The following is a 6,826-nucleotide window of genomic DNA, read 5'->3' on the forward strand; positions in this document are numbered from 1 at the left end:
GGTCTGAATCACACATAAGACTATTGATAAATTATAAACTTTTTAATTATTTGTTTTTAGATCGTTTTTTATGGGCTATGTATTTTGTCTTCCGAGTAAGGGTGATCAGGCCTCACCAGGAAGTCAGAACAGAGGTCAGAGGTCAGTCAGCCCTATTAAGTGAGTGTTTGTTTTCCTGGAGCTCAGACATAATTTAAAGATATTTCAAAATGTTGTGTATCAGGTTTACATGAGGTTTTTCAGTACATGTCTTCTAATCAACAGAATTTACATATGTGTAACGTGTGTGCTGAGATTCGGGAGGCAAGTTCAGGGACTGAGTGTTTTAATTAATAAATGTACTAAATACAAAACAAGAAACACAAACAACGCACAGACATGACACTGGAACAGAAACAATGATGCCTAGGGAAGGAACCAAAGGGAGGGACATACATGTATATAGGGCAGGTAATCAAGGAGGTGATGGAGTCCAGGTGAGTGTCATAATGCATAATTTTGGCTAATCATCCTCATGTGAACTGAATAACTGTCACGCCCTGGCCTTAGTATTCTTTGTTTTCTTTATTATTTTAGTTAGGTCAGGGTGTGACATGGGAAGTTTGTGTGTTTTGTCTAGTTTAGGGTGTGTGTATTGTTTAGGGGTTGTTGTATAGTGTATGGGAGAGAGTTCTAGGAAAGTCTATGGTTGCCTGGTTTGGTTCTCAATCAGAGACAGATGTCATTAATTGTCTCTGATTGGGAGCCATATTTAAGGCAGCCATAGGCTTTAGGTGATTGTGGGAGATTGTCTATGTTGAACGTAAGTAGCGTGTGTGTGCACTTTCGTTTGTAGTGTCACTGTTGTTTTGTATAGTTTGTATAAGTGTTTCGTTTCGTTTCGTGTTCATCTTCGTCGTAAAATAAGACCACACGTGACAATATGTGCCACCAAAACTCTGACAATATAAACTTTCATTTGTGTACATCTTCATTTCTAACCTGTGAAAAACTCACTAAAACCAAATAAAAAGACTCCACACTTCTAAATCAAACAGAGTATTAACCACTAAACCAACTCAATGCACCATAGTACACATGTCAATCAGGAGCTCTGCCTGGGCAGACCAAGCAGTTGTCTAATATAGGCCCAGAGGGCATGCCTAGCCACATCCTCAGAGCATGCGCAAATCATCTGGCTGGAGTGTTTACGGTCATATTCAATCTCTCCCTATCCCAGTCTGCTGTCCTCACTTGCTTCAAGATGTCCATCATTGTTCCTGTACCCAAGAAAGCAAAGGTAGCTGAACTAAATGACTATCACCCCGTTTCATTCACTTCTGTCATAAAGTGCTTTGAAAGGCTAGTTAAGGATCATAATCACCTCCACCTTACCTGACACCCTAGACCCACTTCAAATGTGCATACCGCCCCAATATGCAATCATCATCTCACTGCCCTATCTGGACAATGTTATCATTATGTTAAAGGCGCTATATGTAGAATTTAGCTCCACCATTTCCTGGATTAAAGAATTATAAAATGTCCACCTAATAATAGTTTGTGACACAACATATATAGTCTAGCAAAAATCATCTAAAATGCCATGAAATATATTTTCAATAAACAAAATTGTCAGCTGTTGAAGAAAATGAAAATAAAAACAAAACTTAAATATTGGTTTCTTTATCCTGTAAGCAGTCTATGGACAAGGTAAGACAGCAATCGATCATTTGGTTGTGTTTACCTGGCCACTGTTTCAAATGCTAACTTTTTAGCACTTGTGGAACAAATCCAATGCAAGACAATGGTACCTATAATCAGATTTTTGCGTTTCATGTAAAAATGGATAGTCTAACTCAATGAAGTTACTAATGGTGCAAAAATGCTAAGGACAATTTTATTTTGGTGAATTGTCCCTTTAAGAATAGAAATAGCGCACATAGAAAGTACCTACAGCTTATCAGACTTGCTTTCAATAAGAACGATGGATCTAACTCATAATTCTGTCTGATATCTGTGGGGTCGTACACAACACTACATAAATGGACCATATTTTGAAAAATAAATAAAGTGTTTGTTTGGAATTACAATGGAGTAAAACAAGCTTCGACTTGCCTGTGATGGAGTGAGACAGTTGAACTAAGATGATCTTATATGGCCTTTATAAGTTATTCATCAAGAATCAATGGCTATCATTAATTTAGAAGTAAAAAAAAAAAAGATATGTACCAATACCCGCCCCTTTAAGAAATCAAGCTATTGGTTCTGCTTCATGGCAAATGCCTCACCAAGTTCAGGCTGACTCATATTGTTTGTTGGTTTGTTTGCAAATCACTCTCACACCCTTGATAAACCACAGTCCAAGTGGCTAATTGCATATTGACAATTATGCATGTGAGAACATTTGTGGTTAGAGTGAAATACATGTTTAGGGTACTTCCTCTTTGTTTGGAATTGAGTCTCCATTTTTCAAACAACATAATCTGCTAGACAAGGGTAAATGATCGTGTTAACTATTGGTGGCACGGGTTAGTTTAACAAAACCAATGTACCGATTGCACTTTCTCCTTGTCCACAGAGTGTATTTAAGGTAAGGAAACAAATGTATTGAAAATGAAATGCAGAAATATCTCATTTACATAAGTATTTACACCCCTAGGATTTTGCCTGTGCTTAGCTCCATTCAGTTTATTCTTTATCCTGAAAAACTCCCCAGTCCTTAACGATTACAAGAATACCCATAACATGATGCAGCCACAACTATAATTGAAAATATAGAGTGGTACTGAGTAATGGATTGTATTGAATTTGACCCAAATAACAGTTTGTATTCAGGAAAAAAGTTATTTGCTTAGTAAATCTTTTTTTTTCAGTAATATTTTAGTGCCTTATTGCACTCTGTCAATTAGGTTAGTATTGTGGAGTAACCACAATGTTGTTGATCCATCTTCAGTTTTCTATTATCACAGCCATTAAACTCTGTTTTAAAGTCACCATTGGCCTAATGGGGAAAGCCCTGAGTGGTTTCCTTCCTCTCCGGCAACTGCGTTAGGAAGGACGACTGTATCCTTGTCGTGACTGGGTGTATTGATACACCATTCAAAGTTTAATTAATATCTTCACCATGCTCAAAGGGATATTCCACGTCTTCTTTTTAAATTTTTACTGTGCGCTTCTTTGCGAGGCATTGGAAAACCTCCCTTGTCTTTGTGGTTGAATCTGTGTTTGAAATTCACTGCTCGACTGAAGGACCATACAGATATTTGTATGTGTGGGGTATAGAGATGAGGTAGTCATGCACACAGAGTCTGTGCAACTTATTATGTGACTTGTTAAGCACATTTTATTTTTGAGCTTATTTAGGCTTGCCGTAACCAAGGGGTTGAACACTTATTGACTCAAGACATTTCAGCTTTTCATTTGTAATTTGTAAGAATTCCCCCTTGACATTATCGGGTATTGTGTGTACGCTAGTGACAAAACATCTACATTTAATCTGCAAAAAAAATGGGTTCCCTTCCCCAGATCCTTGCCTCGACACAATCCTGTCTTGGAGCTCAACGAACAATTCCTTCGACCTCATGACTTGGTTTTTGCTCTGACATGCACTGTCAACTGTGGGACATTTTTTATTTTATTTTTATCCCTTCTTCCTTCCCAATTTAGTGGTATCCAGTTGGTCGTTACAGTCTTGTCTCATCACTGCAACCGAAACACAACCCAACCAAGCCGTACTGCTTCTTGACACAATACCCACTTAACCCGGAAGCCAGCCACACCAATGTGTCGGAGGAAACACCGTACACCTGGCGACAGTGTCAGCGTGCACTGCGCCCGGCCCTCCGCACGAGTCACTAGTGCGCAATGGGACAAGGACATCCCTGCTTAGACCACTGCACCACTCAGGAGGCCCCCAACTGTGGGACCTTATATAGACAGGTGTGTGCCTTTCCAAATCATGTCCAATCAATTGTATTTGTCCACTGATGTCCACTGACATTTGACTAGCAACAACAACTGGGCCCTAAAAGACACCCAGAATGAGCACACACTAAAGTTGCCCAAGGGGCAAACAACACAAAACCCACTCCAAACTTAAAGACAGGAGGCAAACCAAAACAAAAAAAAAGATTAAGTTTCTTACAAATCAAAATAGGGAGTGCCAACTAATCACCAATAAGGCAAAACATGCAGTCAAAACAAAATGTGTGCCAGGGCTACAGTCTGGCTAAACAAAGCAAAACCCACCCTTGAAAGACAATCAGCAACCGAGTTGTCCCTACCAAGGACATGTCTGATTTCAAAGGGAAACTCCTGCAATATGAGACTCCAGCGAAGGAGTCAACAATTATTGGAGCTCGTCTTTTGTAGGAAAATGAGAGGATTATGATGATAGACCACCAGAGGGGTAGAGACCGATGCATGAACCTCCGTGCTGAAGAGCCAGTACCAAAGCGAGCGTTTCCTTCTCGATAGTCAAGTACAGTTGTTTTATATGGCCAATTCCTTTGAAAAGTACCCCACAGGTTGCTCAACATCTTCTGCAGAGACCAAAAGGGTCTTTGTCATCTCAAAAGCTTCCTTTCAACATCCTGTTTCAGACAGGGACAAAATGAGTTACGCAAAATACAGACATATGTCTTGTTGACCTACCATACTACCGTCGTGAGTCAACCTGAGTATCTCTTGTCGAAGTGTGACTGGAACAACAATTTGAGATACTGGGCCAATTGTCTTACCCAGAAGTGGCACGTGAACGCCAAGAGGGAACTAACAAACAGTTACTAACAACCAAAACAGGTGGAGTTCTGAAAAACAACCATGGGGGGTGTCCACTGAAAGATGCCTAGCAATAACTGGGCCCTAAGACACCCACCATAAGTGCCCACTAAATTTGCCCAAGAAGAGGCAAACTAAATAAAACCCATATAAACCTTAAAAGGCAGGAAGCAAAGCAACAAGTGGAACAAAACAAAAAGGAAGATCAGATAAAGGATCTTTTATTTTTTAAATTAAAAATAGGGAGCGCCAACTAAAAGGTGTTAACCCTCCACATCTCCCAAGCCCACTGGGTCAGCCGCTCTTAAATATTACCTGTGCCAGCACAGGTGATACACTTTCTGACTAACGACATGACAAGCCAGCACAGGTGTAACACACACTGACTAACGAGGTGACACCAATTGGTGCGTCCAACCTCGAAATAGAAAAACCAAAGCCTGTAACATAAGCCTTGTCATGTTTTCCCCCAGAATTGATCATTATAATGATTAGACGTATCATTATTAGCATCAGCGTAATTATCCCCTTGATCCACATTATCATGGATCATGGATTATCATGGATACTTCCAAATGAAATACACAAAAAACAATATGCATCGCCATAATGCAACAGCGACTCTCCTAAACTTCCTTCACCTCTCTATCTCTTGGTGGTTTGTACTTCAATGACAGCCCCGTCCAGCCCTTTATCCCTACAGTAGCTACATATTAGTGATCGGATGTTTGGCTCTGGTTCCTGATGTTACTGGTTATGATTGCCTTCCTGCAGAGGACCAAAACTGAGGAGCAAAACTGCTGCTTCATGTTCTGGATGGGGGTGTGTGTGATCGTTCTGATCTGCTGGATCATAACTGGTGTGTGAGATCCCTAATTCAGACACGCGTGGACCTTTTTGAACTACTTTTTAAATGTATATTTTTGTTAATTAAGATAATCACAGATTTGTATGTGATTGGAAATATCAACAAGGAAGGAAGGAAGCATTTCTAATGTGACGGAAAAGGGCCATGTCTTTCTCCTACTTGTGTCATAACATTCAAAACATGTATCTAATTATACATTTATTTTAATTCCAAACACTTTGACTTCTACATTCCTGTGATAATTGGCTAAAAGGACTGTTCAGCTTTAGTTTTTTTTTCACTACAAAATTCACTACAAAGCTCAATTAATTTCCCAAAACAAGCTACAACCAAACCATCACCAACAGAAGCTACAACCAGACAATCACCAACCCAAACGACTTAAAACTCTATACCTGTTTGCTTTCACTACCTGTGTGCTGTGGATTGTGGTGATTGCACTGACACTGGTTGCCTTCAAGAAGATACTAGGCACTGTACAGAACAACATAGAACACACATAATGGTTCTTCAACCAGTTGGACCAGTCAGCAAAGGATGTTCAGCAAATATTTTCCTTGGCATTGCTGCCCACCACAGTAGTCTCCATCTGCTTTTGTGTCTACTCCTCTGCCTATCCGGGGATAGCAGGAAACTCTGCTCCCTACCTGTACAGGGATAGTTCTGCACTTGTAATCCTTGGGTGGGCCACCTAAGCATTTTTTTCAGGCCGGGATGGAAAAACACTTTCACTGTAAACTTAAACGACCTAAACTAGATATAGGATAGTACAAAATATAATGGACCTATATGTTTAAATAAATCATCTTTGAGGACTAACAATCACAAAAATAAAAGATACAGGGCGAATTGAAAATTCCCAAAAACAATGAATTTAGCAGTATTGGTTTTGATATTCATATATGTTGGAGCAAAAGAACACAGCATTAACCATGGCAAAATGTATATAATTACAAGACATTTGCTTTAAAACTTCAACATTTTCTCTCAGCTCCATGTTAAAATGTGTAGAATTGCAGGAAATTAGCTTTAAAATTCTAAAATGTCTCTACACCGACGACATGGGGGCCTCTATGTTCTCAAAAATCCTGCCACCTAAACCCATTTTTTTTATCCAGAAAAAAAACCTGTTGTAATTTGGCAAGCCGAGTTTGATTAGCTGAGCACCTTCCTAATGTTGGGACCACCTCAAGGAGC

The sequence above is a fragment of the Salvelinus fontinalis genome, chromosome 36, assembly GCF_029448725.1.
Source record: "Salvelinus fontinalis isolate EN_2023a chromosome 36, ASM2944872v1, whole genome shotgun sequence".
Taxonomy (NCBI): Eukaryota; Metazoa; Chordata; class Actinopteri; order Salmoniformes; family Salmonidae; genus Salvelinus; species Salvelinus fontinalis.